Here is a 19,847-nt window from a genome sequence, read left to right as displayed (position 1 = left end):
TCTCTCTCTCTCTCTCTCTCTCTCTCTCTCTCTCTCTCTCTCTCTCTCTCTCTCTCTCTCTCTCTCTCGTCCCTTGATCTTTTGTCCCTAGTGCCCTGGCACAGCTCTAATCCATCAGGATAAATGTACCTATAAAAATGCAATATCCACAGGGTGTTTGGATGACTTTACTATTTCTGCAAACCATCCAAGATTCCTTTAAAATTTTTGACACATTTGGTTTTCAAAATATTATCAAAGGATGGAAATGAGGACCGTAAGCTCAAGGGTGTCCTGTGGAATTTGGCTCACATGTCCTCTTCTGTTCTTCACGATTTAATTTTTTCCCTTGCAATGATGTATTCTCATTGATTCAATGATAGAAAAAGATGGTTTGGCATACAATTTTTAAACATGTAAGTTGCCAAGGCATTAATTTATTAATACATTCATTGTTTTGGAGAGAAAGGATCCAAGTTCATTGTTAGGAGTTTCGGCCTTGTTTTCCCCTTTCAGGTGTGGCCATCCTACCCTCATCTTTGAGTGAGGGAAATTTAAAGATGACTCAAATCAATGAAATGACAGTTGAATGAAGTCAGTTGCACTCTGGCTTTATGTAAAGTGAAGCAGGAGACTGAAGAAGGACTACTGGACCAAGAAGTCAGGGTGCCTTTCTTGGCCTTCTAATCTTAGTTCTGCTCTGTAACTTTGGGTAAGTAAAGCTGCCTCTCTGGGCCTTAGTTCCTCCATCCATAAAATGGGAGCATTTGGTTCAATGATGGTTAAGGTTCCCTCCTCTAAAAATCATTGATGTCACTGGTCTCAAAAATATAGTACTTTTCCATGATCCCATCCTGTCTCTAGGAAAGAGACACTTTCTTTGAAAGGAATATGAAGCAGAGGTTCATTAGAAAGCCATAAGGAGCTGAACTCAAAAATGGACTTGGGGAAGTTATGAAATCCTTAGTGTGCATTTGTTTCATGATGTTCTGTCACAAGTGACACCACAGCCAATGATCCACTAGGTAGTTTTTCCATTGGTGGGAAGGCCTGTATTATTCCAAGTTATCCATACTCTGGACTGCATCATGCCCCCATGCTGGGTACCCTCCCAGCCACTTTTTCACTTCTTTTTAAGTGTTGTCTCTGTCCATTAGACTGTGAGCTTCTTGGGGGCAAGGCCTGCCTCCTGCCTTTGTTTGTATCCCCACCACCTAGAACAGGGCCTGACACATAGTAGTCACTTAATAAATAAATGTTTACTGACTGATTGACTGATTTAACCTCCTAGCATCCCAGGCAACCCTTTAAGATTATAAATTGCAGAACAATCCATAGACAACGTTCCCTCATCAGGAAGTCCCTACAGGGATAAAATCAAAGATTTGTGGTGTTGTTATTTTCAAAGTGCTGCTGCATTTGTGCTGTAGAAGGCACAAAAATAAATAAGATGAGGCCCCTACCATTAATACAGGGAAGGGAACAGCTAGGTGGCACCTGAATAGAGTGCCATTGGCCTGGAGTCAGGAAGACTCATCTTCTTGAGTTTAAGTCCAGCTTCAGCCACGTTTATCAACTGTGTGACCCTGGACAAGTCAATTGACCGTTTTTGCCTCAGTTTCCTCATCTATAAAATGAGCTGGAGAAGGAAATAGCAAACCACTCCAGTATCTTTGCCAAGAGAACCCCAAATGGGGTCATGAAGAATTGGATACAACTGAAACAAGTGAATCACAAAAATGTCACCAATAGTATTTGAAGCCAGGGCCACTGACTCCAGAGCCAGCTGGAATTCCACTACGTTATCCTTTTCCAGACGGAGGAAAAGATTTAACTATATCTGGTATACCATGATTCCTTTGTTTTGTTCAGTGGAAATTGCATTGGGCAAGATCTCAGCTCTGACACTACCAGTGTGACCCTGAGCGAGTTGCTTGACTCCTTTAGCCCTCAAAGATCCCTGATGCCAGTCTCCTTATTTTGAGCATAAGGAAACGAACATCCCTTTCAATAAAAAAACCCCAGTGGATCTATAACTAGCTGGAAATTTGGCCAAGATAAACAAATTGCCTATATGTTAATCTTTTTTTTTTTTAAATATCAAGTCATCCAAAATGTGGTCAAGGACACTTTCTGAAATGTCCCCAAGAATCATGTTGCTGAATTGCTCCATAGAACACATGACCCTTCCATAGTTCCGCAAGTTCAAGATCGGCCTAAAAAAACTACATGAGAATGACTAGTAGTCTAGGTTGTACTCTGCTATATAAAGAGCCACCGAGAACTCTATCACTGATAGTGAAGGAAAGCTTGGTAGGACTACTGAATCAGCCCAGCTGTGCTGCATTTGCTCAAATAATTACATTTAAAGGGGGAAGAAAAGAAGAAAAAAAGATTACATGTACTTCATTTTCACTCACTGCGTTCACTACCAAAGAGTCAGAGGTTTCAGCTTTGTAGATAAGACCTAGCTCAGGGTTCTAATGAAAACCAGCCTCTGGGCCTTGAAAGCTGAAAACCACATGCTTTTTTTTTCTTTAAAGAATGAACTAGTACATAGAACCCGACCAAATGAATTTATCACACGCTGCATGACTGATGCAGTCTCCTCTTTGGCTCATGCTACCTATTTTCTTCTCTCATTTCTGATTACATTTAGCAAAGCCTAGAGAACCCAGAAATAATTGGTATGAGGTTTAAAGCCCTACATTCTTCTTCAGTGCGTGGCTACATATCTGTTTCCACAAGGAATTGTGAGGACACTTGGGACCACTTTAGAAATAGCTGGGATCGAGTTTTGACTCTTCCATTAGCTGACTGTGTGACCTTGGGACAGTCATTGAACATCACCCCTTAGGACCAGTTTCTTCCAATTGTAATAAAATGGGTTAGAACTAGGCTGCATGTGGACTCAAGGTCTTTTCTTCATATCCATGCTAAATCAAATGAGATGATATTTGTAACTATCACAGTGTCTGGAACATAGTAGGCTTTGTATGCTTGCTCTTTTCCTTCCTTTTCTTCCTTCTCATGCAGTGAGGTAGCCTTAGCAACTGAAATAATATGAGCTAGGGCTAGGAATATGGATAGGGAAGGTAACTGGCAGCTAGCCATAACACTCCTACGAACAACCAAATCGTGGACAAAATGGGGACTCCATAGTGTTGTTGTCATGGAGCAGTGCGATGCCATCAGGGGTGTTGGCAATCAGTCTGAAGCATATCTTCCTCATGCCTGGGAAGTTTGCTAAACACTGTTCTGGATATAACTTGCCCTTGCTTTGAAAACTTAAAATTGCCTTGAGGCCCCCAATTAAATGTGCTCTAAGGGTTAAGTGGGCACTCAGAGAAATGAGGAAAGGGAGGAAGCACTGAGCCCTCCACTAGCCAAGTGGATGACCAGGTGAGGTGTTCAATCAGCTATTCTTAGGTGATGGAACCTTGTCCCAAGGGCCACTGATAAGGGCCACTTTCCTTATTGGGGCAGACGAACACCCTGCCCTGTGTAAGGGGTGGGGCAGAGTTGATGAGAGGTGAAAGAGCTTCAGATCTCAGCCAATTTTGGGACTCTTCAGGTGCCATCCCCTTCGAGACGCTTCAGTCAGTGAGTCTCTTTGGGTGCTCCTGGCTTTCAGCTTCTAGAGGAAATATGGAAGAAACCATACCCATTTCAGGTTGCTGAAGGAAAAGACATGAGAAGAACCAGCAGTTTCCATCATGTCCTTGTCTCCAGTTTGCTACACTAGAAACTTCAGAGATTTCCCTTTGGGTGAGATGAAGGATACTCTCTCTTGATTCAGCTGAATTACCTCACTTCCAATGGAAGAGCTTATTCACTCTGTATTGTCTGGTATATATTCATATATATATATATATATATATATATATATATATACTTTCTTTGCTTTGTTTTGCTACCAATTTGGATAAATGGATTTCTTTGCTCTTCTCTATGTGTGTTCATTATGGTATAATTATTTGCTGGAAAAGGAGTCAAGTCTTGGGTATAGAGATTGGGGTCCTCCTCCCCATAAGAACGACAAAGCCGTCAGAAGTTAGCTCAAAGCTGATCATGTCCCATAAAATAACAATATTTGAGAGCAGAAAAATATACTGCTAGACCAGTATCCCCTGTCTGAGGAGAGCTGAGTGATGTCTGTCCCCAATTTCCTGCTTCATTACTGGAGAAGAAAGTCTCCCTAGAAGAAGGGTGGAGGGAGAAAGGGCAAGAGATGTCTATTTTGCCTTCCCTCAAGCCACATAAGAACAACCCTGCCACATGTGGGTCTCTCACTACAGTTATATTAGGGCTTCTCTCAGCAGCCCTGGCCTGGAATGGCCTCTCCATGCCTTGATAATTACATCATTCTCTATCCATGAACTCCCACCACGTTGACATCTGATGCTATGGAAATCATTCCTTTGGAAATACGAATTTAGCTAGATAGAGCTTGAATGGAAGTTGGTGCCCCCAAATTTTCTGTGATCTTCACATATCAATTTCTTCTTCTTCTGGGCCTGAAACCCCAGTCCTGGCAACTCCATTTTTGAATGAGGTTACAAATGACAGAAAGAGCCTCCATCAGTTGCTTCATTTGTCTGTCTCCATAGATACAAATACTTCCTACTTCTGGGATTTGTGATGTCATCAGTGTGGGTTTGCCCTCTGAAAATGTAGATCTTAATGTCTCCACAGTTTATTTGATGGATTTTTTGTGAGGGACTGTGTCTTCTCCCTGAAATTTTTCACCTGATGTCCATCCTAGTGATAAGCCTCTCCAGACAGCCAGGCTGGTCTTTGGATGACAGACCGTGTAGGCCTTCTCTGGTCTTGTTCTCACCTTGGTGTCCCACCTTAGTACGACCTGTCAAGGTTTGTGCCCCTCTAGCATTGTCCTTGAGAAACCAAGGCCACTTTCATGCCATGATGAAACATCAGAGTCAGACTTTTACACCCAAGCAGCTCCTGAATTTTCAGACAGTCTGAAAAGCTATGATTAACAAAATCAGCTACTTCTCCAATTTTAGCTCATGAGACTAGACCATTAATAGATCCCACTAGGTCAAAGGTATTTCCAAGGAAGCATCAATATTATGATAGGAGTTGATTTTTCAGGTATGGCAGGTATTAGGTTAGATGTTCCAGTTTACTGTGGAAAGGTCAAGAAGTTTTAGAAGAGAGGATCAGGCCTGAGTGGGCTTAGTTGAAAGGGGCCAAAGGTAATTAAAGGTACAGAAACCTAGTTCTCCTTTGAGAATGACTACAATTGATGGGGGAATCCAATAAGTTAGAACAGAATCAGCATTCAACATTGAGGAGAAGTTGAATCCAGGAATGTGAGGTAAAGGAGAAATGATACGGATATCAGAGATGAAAAACTAGATGACAATCAATGGGAAAAGAAGGGGAAGGGCAAGAATGGGAAGAGAAACAAAAAAGCTTCACCCATCAACATACTAGAATGTGCCTGGAGACAAAGGGAAGTAAAATTGGTCAGAATCTTCAAATAGAGAAAGTGGCTCTTTTTTTTTCAAGAAGAGACAAGTTAAGATGGGGGGGGGGGGGGGGGGAAGGGAAAGATGAGAAATAAAGGGAGAATGCCAAGGGATATGCATTTTTCAAACACCTACTGTCCATAGTATATAATGTGGAGAAATGAGTTTCCCTCAAAATTTCTGAAAGCAAAAAAAAAAAAAAAAGAAGGGACTTTGGGATCCCCTTCAAATGCATTTGCCAAAAAGAGAAATGAAGGGGACAAGAATATCTGCCTTTGAGGTAAAAACATAAAAAGAGGAAAGGGAACAGATGGGCTTCCCATTGTGTTCACTGTTTAGGCATGCCTTTGGTCAATTGGCCAATCACTGCAAAACTGAGCTGAGCCCACCTGGCTCCCATTTGTTCATTAAGGCTCTAGCCACATGCCTGGCAGCACAACGGTTCGGAGCTCTTCAGTCAAATCAACTTGCTGCTGTCCCTTTCTGGGATGGTACAGTTGGAACATGATGGTTTACGTCCTCCTCTGCCCTTACCTTAGGTAAGCTGGGTGTATACCATCATAGCACTAGGCACACATTTGGTGTGGGAGACAAAGAGAAATAGCCAGGCTGAAGTAGACTGACCACAGGGTAATCCAATCAATTCCTTGATCAACTGGAACCAACATCCCAAGGGCTTGCTTTGGGACTGTATATAACTATGTCCTATGAGAGGCAGTGTGGCTTGGTGGATGAAGTGCTGGCCTTGGAATTAGGAAGACCGGAGTTCACACTCTGCTTCTGACCCTTGCTAGATTTGTGATCATGAGCAAATCATTTAATCTGAGTCTCAGGCTACACCAGGGGTGGGGAACCTGCTGCCTGGAAGCCACATGTGGCCTTCTAGGTCCTTGTGTTCGGCCTTTTGACAGAATTCAAGTTTGACAGATAAATCCTTTAATTGAGGGGATTTGGTCTGTCAATCAAAGGGCCAGGCTTGAGAGACTAGAGGGTCATATGTGGCCTCAAGGCCAGAGGTTCTCCACCCCTGCTTCTAGGCCATATCTTAGATATTCTTTTTTGTTGCTATGCGGTTGTCTTTTTTTTAATTTAATTTTTAATTTATGGGATAAAGTAAACATTTTCATAACATAGTACAATAAGATGACTACATCTGGGGTTTTCTTGGCTGAGATACTGCAGTGGTTTGCCATTTCCTCCTCCAGTTCATTTTATAGATGAGGAAACTGAGGAAACAGGATTAAATGACTTGACTAGGGTCACACAGCTAATAAGTGTCAAAGGCCAGATTTGAACTCAGGGAGATGAATCTTTCTGACTCTAGGCGCAGCAGTCTATCCCCTTTGCCACCTCACTGCCCAGATATTCTCATAGAGATTAGATATTAAGTTAGATAACATACTTATCTACTAAATTATGACTAGTCTCCTACTACTGGGTTAGGCTACATTCAGAATCAGAATTCTGAATGGATCGATCATCTACTGTTGTACTGAAATGTATTTACTACAACAAAGAATGGTATATAACTAGTCAAAATGGAAGTGTCTTCAAAAAGAATGTGTTAAATGGATTTAAGGGATTTTTTAAAAAGTATATTTAAGGCTGGAAAACACCATTCCAAGGCAGCATTGATGAGGAACACTAAACTGCTCAAGGTAAAAAATCACAGTGGGGTTGAGATTCCCGTCATGGGCAATGTATACAGTTGCTATCTCAGAGCCCCGCTCAAGAAGAGATCAATTGTTTGGGGAAATATCTGTGAAGATAAGCAAGATCAGGAGGGTAAGGTAATATGAGCTATTCAGAGGAAAGGGGGCTCAGAAGTGTGGATGTGAGTGAAATTTACACATCCACCTGCGCCTCATTTAAAGAAAACCCAATGTGAAATGAAGCTTGAAAGATACATAAAGGGGTGATTATTTATTACATGTTGTATATTACATATTGTGTTCCCTTCAAAAGGATCCTTGACTTTCTAAGAGTATGCACTGGCCTTCTTTAAATAACTAGGTTCCCTAATACATTTCTTGTATATGATTTACCTGTGTCTACATACATGTACATGTATGTGTGCATGTGTGTAGCTTACAGTCACAGAATCTCAGTTTCCACAAACTTCAGAGGTCACCTAGTCCATTCCCTATGTACCTGAAGAAGAATGTGATCTATCACCAAGGATGATGAGAGGGGCTGGAGCATCACTACAAATCACCAGGGCTTTCCAGGTCCAGTCCGTTAGGGGTCCTGGACCAACTACACTGCATGTATGTTTGTATTCCACAGTATTATCATTAAGTGAGGGTTGTTTTTTAGGCAGTCAGAGGGGGCTGTGGATAGTTCTGCACCTGGAGTCCCAAAGACTCGAGTTAAATCTAACCTCAGACATTTACTAGTGGTTTGACCGTAGGCAAGTCACTTTAACTTGTGACTGTCTCAGTTTCCTTAACTGTAAAATGGAGATAATAATATTGTTGTGTGACTCAAATAAGATATTTGTAAATAGGTTGGCATACTGCTTGGCACATAATAGGCACTAAATAAATGCTATTTCCTTCCTTCCTTATAAAAACTGGTGAATTAAAAAAAATTTTTAATATACAAAATTGTCAGTTATCTATCAATATAGATGCTCCTTGGTTAATCAACTAAGGAACTATTGATTACATATTAAGGACAGGATATAATTATATCTTAATATAATACTTATTGAAACACATAAGTATGCTTAATGTACAGAGTGTCCCTAAAGTCTGGACACATAGGAAATCTCATTAACTATGCATATTTTCAAGAAATGAAATGAATTAAATTTTCAACATTTTATTTAATTAGCTTAAATGAGATTTCATAGGAAAACATAGGAGACACATAGGAAACTCATTAATTAATTAAATTAAATTTATTGCATTAATATGGAAAATAGTCCCCAATAGCTAATCAAAGCTTTTATTCCATATGAAATTGTCATGGCTAAAATTTATGCTAATTAAATAAAATGTTGTTGAAAATTTCATTCACTTCATTTCTTGAAAAAATGCATAGTTAATGAGATTTCCTATGTGTCCAGACTTTAGGGACACCATGTACAAATACCCACACCATTCTGAATAAGGACTTAAAACATGCTGTGAACCAAGTATCTCTGACTCAATTCTGTTCTTTGACAGTCTTATTTTATTATGGGTAGTAACTACTTTCCTGAATTTATCATTTTAAAAATGTAGCTTTTATGAATAAAGTTGCAGTTTGAGAATTTTTAGTACGTATTAATTTTGGTGATAAAGTATATGTTTTTAAATATTTTGATATCTTTAATTAGAAAAGCATATACACAGAACAAGAAAAATATAATTTATTTTGAAGTATTTCTGAATGCACTTCAGTTTTCAAATAAACTAGATCTCATGTCCAAATGAAAGAAATTTTAAAAATTAAATATCCTAGGGGAAAAGAAAAGGCAGTTTCATTTTTCAAGGAGGCAATTTGCAAAAAGTTGAAATTCATGAGGTTGCATTTTCTGAGTATTTAATGCAATGTTAATTATATGATATAAGGGATATATTGGTTTGTTTTTTTAAATTGTTATATTAATAGGTTTTAAAAGAATGTTTTCTTTTCCTATTCCATTTGTATACCAAGCACAGCATGCTTGGTTTCTTGGTTTGGTTTGCATTTACATTGATATATGTAATGCTCTCCTTTTCCTTCCCCTTCCTTTATTTCCTCCCCTCTAATTCTCTGCCCCTCTCTTTCCTCCCCTCTACTTGTGTCTATTTTTTTTCTGCCCTTTCTAGGGACTTCCACTCCAATATTTTCCCCTAGCTTGAACCCACTTTTGTTGGTCTTATTTCCAACTTATCCAACAGATAACCCAGCTTTCCCTTAAAGATTTCTTGCAAAGGAGAACCCCAACATTTCCTGGCAGGCTATTTCACTCTGAATTAGCTGTTTGGAATTTGGTACATACATTAAGCCTAAATCTGCTTCTTGGCATTTTCCATTCATTGCTCTCAATATCTTAGGAAGGGAGGATACATGCATTTTAGGTACTATCAGGCCAACACTGCTGATTGTTCTTATCAGGACTTTTCAAGGGTCATCTGAAGAAGGTGGTTTAATGTTATCCCCATTTTGTGCACATAAAAAACTGAGATAAAGAGAGATTGCTCTAAGTCAAGGATCTAATCAGAAACAGAGTTTGCAACTAGCTGAGAATCTCACTTGCTACATGTGGTCTTTCTACCTTTTAGAAACATTCATTTTAAATTATTTTCCCCTAGTTTTTTTTTATGTTCTTATTGCTTCTTTTATTCATTGTAGTTGATTTATGATGAGGCAAATCTGATACATATTAGAAGCATTATTTAGATTCATTCAGCCAAAGTTGACACAATTACTAACGAGTTTTCTTTCAAGGAAAAGTTATCCATATTATGAGAACAGTACAATTCTCAGAGCCTAATGTCATTTTCAATTTAATTCAAAAAGTATTCATTAAATGCCTGCACTGCTGTGTTAGGTACTCCCATATAAAGACAAAAATTGAACAGTCCCTGCCCACAAGTAGCTTATATTCTATAGGAAGAAAACAACCTATAAACAGAAAAATAAATGCTATCTATTATCTATCATCTAGCTACCTATGTACCTATACATATATACCCATAAGGGACAGAAAAGTTTTTTTCTCATAGACATTGCTATATATTTAACACTTTAATGTATGAAGGCAGAAATGAAATACTACCAGATACAAAGTAATTGGTGTTCCGAGAGAACTACATTTGATTGGGGATTAAATAATATGTGTATAAAATGGAACATAATAGATGGAGGCATTACAGTACATGGCAGGGTTGTCAAATGCAAATAAAAACAGGGGACACTAAACCATACATAAGAATGCCTGAAGGCTGCAGGTTGACTTTGAAAACCACACATTAACATTTTCTATGTCATATTTTATTTTTATTTATTTTATTAAATATTTTCTAATTACATTTTAATCTGGCTCACTGCCCTTGGGAGTTAGGCCCATGGGAAAAGTATGTGACACATCTGGTATAGAGGGAAGTACACTACAGCTAGAATTAAAAGACACAATTTTCAAATCCCAATTAGATGCTTACTGCCCATGTCGCCTTAGGCATATGTAACTGCCCTGGATTTTAGTTTCTTCATCCGTAAAATGAGAGGTTTGAGCTAGGTAGCCTCTGAGAGCACTTCATGTCTTTAGATTCAACACAATACAATATAATATAATACAATAAACATTTATGGAGCAACTACTGTGTGCCAGGCACTGTGGTCAGTACTGGGGATATAAATAAGAAAAAAGAAAAACAGTTCCTACCCTCAAGGAGCTTACATCTGATGGGGGAAAATAATGCACAAAAGGAAAGATCTTTGTTCTTGTTTATGACCTGGATTTGAATATCAGTTCTGATTCTTTTTTTTTTTTGCTTTTTGGAGGGCAATTGGGGTTAAGTGACTTGCCCACGGTCATATGGCTAGTTTTTGTGTTAAGTGTCTGAGGCTGGATTTGAACTCAGGTCCTCTTGACTCCAGGGCCGGTACTCTATTCACTGTGCCACCTAGCCCTGCCCTAGTTCTGATTCTTAATAGCTATTTGATTGAGGGTAAATCTCATGACTCCTCTGAATCTCAGGTCCCATTTGTGAAAAGGGGATGATAAAACTATCCCTACCTACCTGAGAAGTTGTTTGTGAGGAAACTGACTGTGAACTCCAAAGTGCTGTATAACTAGTAACTATTAGAATTATTAGTAATTAATAATTAGTAATTATTAGAAATGGAAACTTTATAGGTATTCTCTCAAATTCTAAAATCTTACCTCTTTCTTTTATTCTCTCTTGGAAGCAGCGTGGAACAGTAGAAAGAGCTCTGAGCATTTATATTTCTGTTAATGCAACTAAAGTCATCAATGGTTATAAGCCATTACCTACTTATACCTACCATATGTCTTTTCATTGCCCTTTGAGTCATCTGTGATGGTAACTTGATTCTCTGAAAATTTTGGCATCTCATAGTCTGCAACCATATGGCATCACCTTGAGAATATTTTTGTTGAAAAGATAGGTTTTAGCATCAGAGAACAGCTTAGGGCTGTTAAAAGTGTTACACAATTTCTCAAACACCATCTGGTCTACTCTAATACTAGTCAATTCTGGGCCTAGTTCATTGTTCATCTGCAAAACTTGTCCAAGATATATGTACAATGTTGTTGTTATCTCCATAAATTGTTAGTTTTTGGTCACCCTTCTAATCCATGGAGATCTGGTTTAGGATCCCTGTTTTGACATTCAATGTTATTAACCCTCCCTTCCGGTTTGGTCTCATTCACCATCTTACTAAGCACCTAGACCTTCACTCAACTGATTCCATTAAACAATAAGCATTACTACCTTAAGCTAAGGTTCTCCCTAACGTATCACCATTTAATCAGAGAATGTTCTCTAACAGACACATTCAGGTGCCCCACAAAATTTTTTTTTCTTGCCAAGGACCTGGTCACTTAAAATAATCTTACTGACTGAAATGTTTAAGTTAGTGGTTCTGTCTAGACACAGCCACACTCAACCAAGCAGCATTTTCATTCAAAATAGGAAAAAAAAAAAAACAAGTTTGTGCAATTGGTGACTGACTTGTCAGCAGCCCTGGCTGCTTTGCATCATTTAGACATAACACTGGCCTTGTCTTCCTTAAGTTAACTGATTCCAACTCCTTTCATCATTTTTCACAAGACTCATTTTTCCAGCCCTCTATTCATTTTCCTTGTAGTTCTCTGGACCTCCTCCCGTCAAATGTTAAAAGCTTTCTAAATATTTATAAATTAGTCCTTGCTTTTTCTAATGAACAAAGGGCAGGGATACTATTTCTACTTGTAACCACCAGTGAATCCCATCCATGGGCAGAACTGTGCCTACCTTGCCTGATCACTAACATGGTACCTGCTACCACATCCCTTAGGAATGCTGAATAGATACATTATTCATCATGCCCTAAGGGGAACAGGTCCCTTTTTTCATCCTACTAGACCACTCCAAATGACGCATATTTGCTTTATCAACACGTGTAAAAGCTGAGCAGTAATTTATATTGATTACATAATGAGAAACTCCATCCCTGGTGCACCCTGTTCTTTCAACTGCAGTAAGTCACACCTGTAGAAATGCAAACTCACATCTGGATCCATAAATCTGTTCTTTCTGATCCTCGGGAGAGATACTTTTATGTACACTATAAATACAACTACATGTGGAACAGGCAAGACCAAAGCAGATGGCTAAACAGAATAACCATTTCCACCCCATTCCCTGGGTCCTTACTCTCTCTTGCCTTTGATATGTTCAGTTGGAGAGTTGAATCCATCATTCCCCTTTTAAAAAGGCTCTAGGTAACAGCTCCATTTATGTTTGGACAGCTAACCCTGGTCTTTTTGATATTAAGAGTTCTTATGGACCACATCTGTGTCAGTGAAGGAATGTTAATTTCACTCCATACTAAATAAATTAAGGGAAAATGTACTTTTTTTTAAACTACAAAAATCCCAAGCATTGGACAAAATTCTCATGTTCCTCCAAACGATTTGTACCTATTTTAATCTTCATTTACTTTGGTGAAAGCAGTACAGCAGCAGGCTTTCAGAAACCAATTTGAAAGAAAACCACATGAAGTCAGCCAAACAACTGTCTACTTCAAAAACAACCATCCTGTAGCCAGCTGGTTGACTGAAGTTAGCTTCCCCCCCCTTCCCACCACCCCGACCTCCCCCAAAATGGTCTCTGTATGTAGACACAACATTAGGGAAGTCATTTAAATAAAAGGAACAATGAGATTTATGTAGTACATTTTTCTTGGGGATCCAAATGTTTCCCCTATGTTATGTGATCTGTCTTCACAATTGTTCTATAAGGTAGACATCATATTTAGTCAAAGAAACTAAGGATCAGAAGGGCCCAGTAACTTGTCCAAGATCACACAACCAGTCAGAAGCAAAGCTGAGAAGCTGAATCTCCTGGCTTCATAGCAAATGAGAAAATATTTGTAAAGTACTTAGCACAATGCCGGGCCTATAGGGTGGTGCTTAATAAATGCTTAGCCCTTAGCATGATCCCTGGCCCACAGTGGGCGCTTAATAAATGGTTTTTCCCTTTCTCCCCTTGCCTGTCCAATATATTTAATGAATTCCCTGTATCTTCTTTCCATATGTGAAGTTCAGTATAACTTTGGTGAAGATAGAATTCTCTCTCACTTGTCATGGACCCACAGAATAGGAGAATTGGAAGAGATTTTGGAAATCATCTGGTCCAATCCATACCTGACTAACAATCATTAACAAGTGGTCACTTGGCCTCTGCTTGAACACTTTCAATAACAGGAAGCTTGCTGCCTTCCAAAGCGAATTGCCATTTTTATACAGTTCTAATTGTTAGGAAGTGTTTTTTCCTTAAGTCATCAAAGTCTGCCTTTCTGTAGCTTCTACTGATTGTCCTAGTTCTGCCCCCTGCAATCAAACAGAGTGAGTAAAATCTCAGGGGATAGAATGTTGAGCCTGTAGTTAGGAAGACCTGAGTTCAAATTTGACCTCAGACACACACACTAAGTGTGTGACCTTGGTCAAATCATTTAACCTCTGCTCACCTCAGTTTCCTCATCTGTAAAAAGGGGCTAATAATAGCACCTAAAATAGCACCTAATCATAGCACCATAAAAACTTCCTAGAGTTGTGAGGATCACAAATAATATCACCACTTCCTCGGATTCAAGATTAGCACTAATTGGGACCTAGCTGATACCTTGTCTAACCTCTTCAGTCAAGAAAAAGAAATCTGAGGCCTGGAGAAGACTAGGCCAAAACACATCTAATACATGATGAATTGAACCAGATCTTACGTTCAGTCTAGAACTCTATTACATACATAGTTCTCTCCCATCCGGAGAGAAACTAGTTAGTGAAGTGTACCTTAGCTATCAGTGTAAGTCACGCCATCAGGCATCTACATCTGGGCTCTCCCTAGATGAAAAACCACCTCTTTTTAATAAGTGAAGTAGGTAGAGGAAGTTCAGATCAAAGGTTTTCAGATGCTGTGAAGCCCCTAAGGTGGCTAAACATCAGGAGTTAGACAGATGCTCCAATTCAATTTAATTCAAAACATTTATTAAGTATCGACCCCCTAAGAAAAGATCTAGTGCAAGTTTGCTACCTTTCTCTGAAAAAAAAAAAACTAACTAAATTGTTATGCAGTGACTATAAGACAACTAAAGTTTAATTATAAAAGTACCAGACTGTTCCTAGGTATTATATTTCTTTAATTTTTGTTATCAATGAAAGTGTTTAAAAATTAGCTTATAATTTATGCTGTTGTTTTTAATAAAGAGTCCAATTTTTGGAGGGGAAAAAAGTAGAAGTATTGAATTGTAGGCTAATTTATGCAATTATCCTTGCCTGGGGAAAGCCTAGCAGGTTGGCCCACAGTCATAAAAAGGCACCTGTTAGTAACTACCTAAATTGTAGCCATATCTGAGAGAAGAAAAACAGCCTCTGAAGGCCTTTTAAGCATAAATCTATAATCTTGAAATAATCTTTTGTTACTTAACTGATTCACTGAAATACTTTAACAATTTAGAATTTTATTCTGAAATCCTATCCCATCTTTTCCACTTCCTCCTCTCATACCGCCGTTACAAAAATTCATTTGGCCTACTAAAAACTTTTACTGGCTCCCAAGTTTCATTCCCTTCAGCCATGACCTTATTCATTCAGCCTTCTGGCTTTGACATTCCTCGGTTTGTATCCTTTGACTGAGCCCATAATCTATCAATATTCACTAATGTACTCCACAAATAAAATCTTCCCTAAATCTTATTATTGGTTACTAAAATAAAAGAGGCATTTGGTTGAGGAAGAGAGGAATTTCTTTCTTTTCTTTCTTTTTTTTAAGAGAGGAATTTCTTGATATTTTCTGGTATCTCTGAAAGAAATAATGGCCATTTCTGGGCCCAGCTCACTCCACTCTCCAACAAAAGAAATCAACATTTGTTTTCCAGAAAATTATAGCAAAAGATAAATGAAGACTTCACAATTTATTAGTCTTTTATCATATCATTTATCACTATCACTATCCCCCCTGACCCACCCCATACACACGCCCCATCACCAAATAGCTAGTCTGGGACGCCATAGAGTTTTAAATACAAGATAAAAAATAAAGGAAACATTCCTTCCTTTTTCTCTGTATACTTTCTCTGAGAGATCTCTTTCACTTCCAGCACTCAAAAGGAAACTATGACAATTCTTGATTTTATTTTTAGGAGAAAGAATACCTGATTTTGCTAAAGAATAAAGTTATATACAACTACATTTTGTCACAGAAGAAAAGAAAATGATTGAAATGGCTGGTCACTTTTTATTCCCATTTTTTATAAACTTCATTGATCTGCCAGAGCTCAGAACAATAACAATAGCTCCTTCCTTTGCCTTCTTTTCTCTGTCGGAGCTCCCTAAGCTACAGAGCTACTTTAAGAGCAAGGAGTGAGTGCCCCAGGTCTCAAGGCAGCAGAAGGCAGTAGCAGCAGCAGCAGAAACAGTAACCAGTAGCAGCCAGTCATTCACTGCCAAGGACAGGTGTGTCTGTCCAGAGCAAAGGGAAGGAGCCTGACTTTGGGTCAACACCAAGAATCCTGACCTCAGATGAGTCCTTGACAGGTTTTCAATGTACACAGTGAGTAATATTTTAAACTGAAAATGCCGAATACTAAGCTGGATTCTGTCCAGGATAGATATTCATGAACTGAATCTTATATCTTCGGGTATAAATCATTAACTACAACAAGATAATAAGTAGGCCCTGATCTCTTAAAGGCCTGTCTGTCTCCTGTTCAGATTTAACAAAAAGAATACTATAAATCCATATTATAATGCTTTTTGTTCTGAAAGATGTCTCTTTTTATATGATCTGATTTGTCCTTATTCCATTCTATATGTGGAAAGGCAACAAATAAATATTTATTTAGCATCTATTGGACATAATGCAACGTGCTAGATAGTAAAGGGAAAGTGAAAAATAGACAAAGACACCCAATCCCTGAAATCAAGGAGTTTACAGTCTTTTGAGATAATGAGACAAATACTTTAATACTGTAATGTATCTATGGTCTCACTGGTGTCAGTATTTTTGCTAAGTAACTTATCCATGGCCTCCTTTAAATCTGCAGCAACGTCCAACATTTTGGGGCTTTTTTATCTGTCTTCATGTGGTGTGGTTCCCATGATGTGGGCTGTCTATAAGATAGCCCACATCCCTGCTATGTGACTAATCCATCTTTTTTCCCATCCTGCTCCTCTCTGATGACATCATTTGCACTTCTGTCTTGTGCAATTCTTTTGCTTTTGCCTAGTACGTGCTTTTCCAGTCCCCTTTTGATTACTCTCAACCTTATTTCTTCAAAGAACGTAGAGTATTCTATACCTTACAGTAATATAACATTACCAGGAGGATATTTTTGTAAAAAACAAAACAAAACAAAGCACAAAATCTTAGGTCTTTGTGTCAGACAGAAGGTTGAGGTCATTAAAAGCCTAGTGAAATTTCCCAGAGTCAAACCAGTCTACTTTCTCACCCTGATTCAGAGCTGGGCTCAGCCCACTCATTTTCCAGTTAAGTACACAAATCTACAGGGAGGTAGGAAGACCAGCCCCCATCATTAGAGTTCACCACAACCCAGCTGCCTTCCCCTCCTCACCCCTTCCTGAGGCTCAAGTTGCTTAGAACCATGATGGCCAGACAGAAAGGACAGCCATCACCATAGATGTTCCTTCTTCTGCTTCATTGCCCTTGCCCTCTTCCAGTCCTGGGCTACCCACCACCCATCCATCCTATTTCATAGCTCATACGGTTTGAATGGGATGGAAGTCACCAACTCTGTTCCTTCTGATACCCCACCAGTGCTATGGTACCAAGGAGTGGGAGCTACACAAAAGGAGGGATTGCTTTGCCTCTTCTATTGATAACCCCAACATTAGCACAGTGCTTGCCACACGGTAATCACTATACTCATTCATTCAAAGATGATATCCATTAGATATTTTATTATATTCATTAGAATACGATCATGCATGAGAGACATATAAAGTGTCATGACCTAGATGAGGATGATATGTTGACTTGTTGTAGGGACCAGAAAAAACTCCACGGAGGAGGTGGTAGCTGAGCTGGGCTCTGAAGGATAGGGAAGCTAGGTAGTACAGTGAATACCATACCTGGAATCAGGAGCATCTCTTTGTGACTTAATTTGGAGTGTTCTTGGCAAAGATACTGGAGTTATTTGCCATTTCCTTCTCCAACTCATTTTGACAGATAAGGAAACTGAGGCAAATAGGGTTAAGTGATTTAACCCAGGTCACATGGCTAGTAAATGGCTGAGGCCATATTTTTAACTCAGGAAAATGAGTCTTCCTAACTCCAGGCCCAATGCTCTATCAACTATGTCACCTAGCTGTCACCAAAAACTGAACACCTTTCCTATAAAATACAAGAGCAAGGATATGCTAAACTTCCACTTCTTTTGAAAGCCTTCAAAACAGCTAAACCAGAAAATCTAGAATGACCCTGTAAATGAAAAAAACTGTTTTCGAACATATCCAAAGGACACAGATAATCAAATTATGGCAGTTTTAAAAAAAAAAGGGAAAACATAAAACCCCTCCATTGCCTGTTTATTGAATCATGGGATGGTCAGTGGCTCGAGGCTAGCTGATCTCAATTACTCTGGCAGGGCTCACAGCAGCTCATTGGACAGTTACTTCCATTCAGCATATTGTCACATGTCTACTATGTGTTGTTGAAGGTTTAATATTTTGCCATTCAGCATAAACATCTCAACAATGGCCAAAAGGCATTCAATGAGCAAAACATTTCTCCATCCAACAGCAAGTGAGTGTGTTCCCACAGACTGCATTTAAGAAGTGTCATAAAAGCAAGAAGAGAGTAAAAATTACCTTCTGTTTCCTTCCATGGAATAATTCCTTTCACTGTTTTCTTTGCCTTTCATTAAACCTGAGGACTCAGGAGACTTCAAAGCTGAAGGAGAGAAGGAAGACTATGGCTTAAGAGAAAGGGAAGAGGACAGTGGTTCCCTTCAGTTGACAGGATACCAGTGCCAGTCACATTATCCACTGAGGAGTTTCTTAAATGGTATGCTGGAGAAGGGGTTCTTAATTTGGCCTCCACATACCAGGAAGGGGTCCCTGGAGAGATTCCAGGAATTTTGTCAGTTGGATGGGAAAAAAAATGCATCTTTATTTCTACTAATTTGTGGTTTCCTTTGTAATTCTATGTATTTTACATTATGCATTTAAAAGCATGCTAAAGGTGACTCCCCCCAGAGGGAGACTCTGTGATTGGCCTAGGATCACTATATCAGGAGTAACCAACCATGTTGCCTACTCACTTCAAACCCACTCTCCCATTTGTTCTACTCTGACACTGGCTGTCTAGCCCCATGTGCCTTACTCCACCTTCCAATTCTCCTTTATGTAATGTTTCTCTAAATGTTAAATTCCTTGACAGTAGGGGCCATCTCTGTATCCCCAATATTTAGCACAATGCCTAGCACTAAAGTGTTTAAAAAAAACTTTTTTTCTTTCTCTCTCTTCCTTTCATTCTTCTTTTTTCTATTTCTTTCATCCTTCCTCTTTACTATTTTTCTTCCTTCTTTCCTTTCTTTTTCTTCTATTTTCTTTTCTCTTTCTCTCTCCCTTTCTATCATCTTCCTTTCTTCTCTCCTGCCTTCTCTTTCTTTCTTCCTTTCTGTAAAGCTCAACAAAAACAATCATGGAACAAGTCGTTTTGTTACTATTATTCTTTTATATTTAATGTTCTATGAAAAATTGTATAGGTGGATAAAATGAATGATTTTTTGTAGTTGAATAAATCATCTTCTTCAGACTTAATGAAAGCATCCTTGAAATAAGTCCAGTAGCATAAAGGATGGCGAGTGTGATCTGTTCCTCATTCTGTTCCTATATGATTTTGATTCCTTCTGCTAGGTCTTTATTTATTTTAACAAGCTTTCTATTCCACTTGGAGGCCGAGTATTTGGCGCAGTGACATCTATTAAAAATGTTGGACTTAAATTTTTATGGGTCAAACATGTCTGAATTGGAAAATGGGCGGACTTCTATCAGAAAAAAATGTTTTTGTTATTTAAGACATGAAGGAAATGAAAGGAAGACAAAGTATGAGGAGGAGCAGAAGAAGAAAAGCATTCAATGGGTCAGGAAGGAAAGAAGGAATAAACAGGGGTGGAGGAAGGGCTTAAGAGCCAAAGGAACCTGCTAAGACAATA

The 19,847-nt window shown here is 38.8% G+C and overlaps 1 protein-coding gene across 7 annotated transcripts in view; it reads right to left on the bottom strand.

Moving 5' to 3' along the window:
* The window catches only part of CALD1 (caldesmon 1), a 245,963-nt gene that overhangs the window by 199,172 nt on the left and 26,944 nt on the right, over positions 1-19,847 (bottom strand). Inside the window, exon 2 of one of the 7 annotated variants that reach the window (XM_069087264.1) lies at positions 18,499-18,580. The exons of 5 other annotated variants lie outside the window; for them this stretch is intronic. The gene's annotated coding sequence lies outside the window, so the exon portion shown is untranslated. Of the gene's footprint in view, positions 1-18,498; positions 18,581-19,847 lie in introns of those variants that run through there. One more of the 7 variants, XM_069087267.1, reaches the window with a different exon arrangement.

This window comes from Petaurus breviceps, unplaced genomic scaffold (assembly GCF_028583685.1).
Source record: "Petaurus breviceps papuanus isolate PSGF00001 unplaced genomic scaffold, PetGlider_PUasm1.0 181, whole genome shotgun sequence".
Lineage (NCBI taxonomy): Eukaryota > Metazoa > Chordata > Mammalia > Diprotodontia > Petauridae > Petaurus > Petaurus breviceps.
This window is presented reverse-complemented; position numbering and strand designations above follow the sequence as displayed.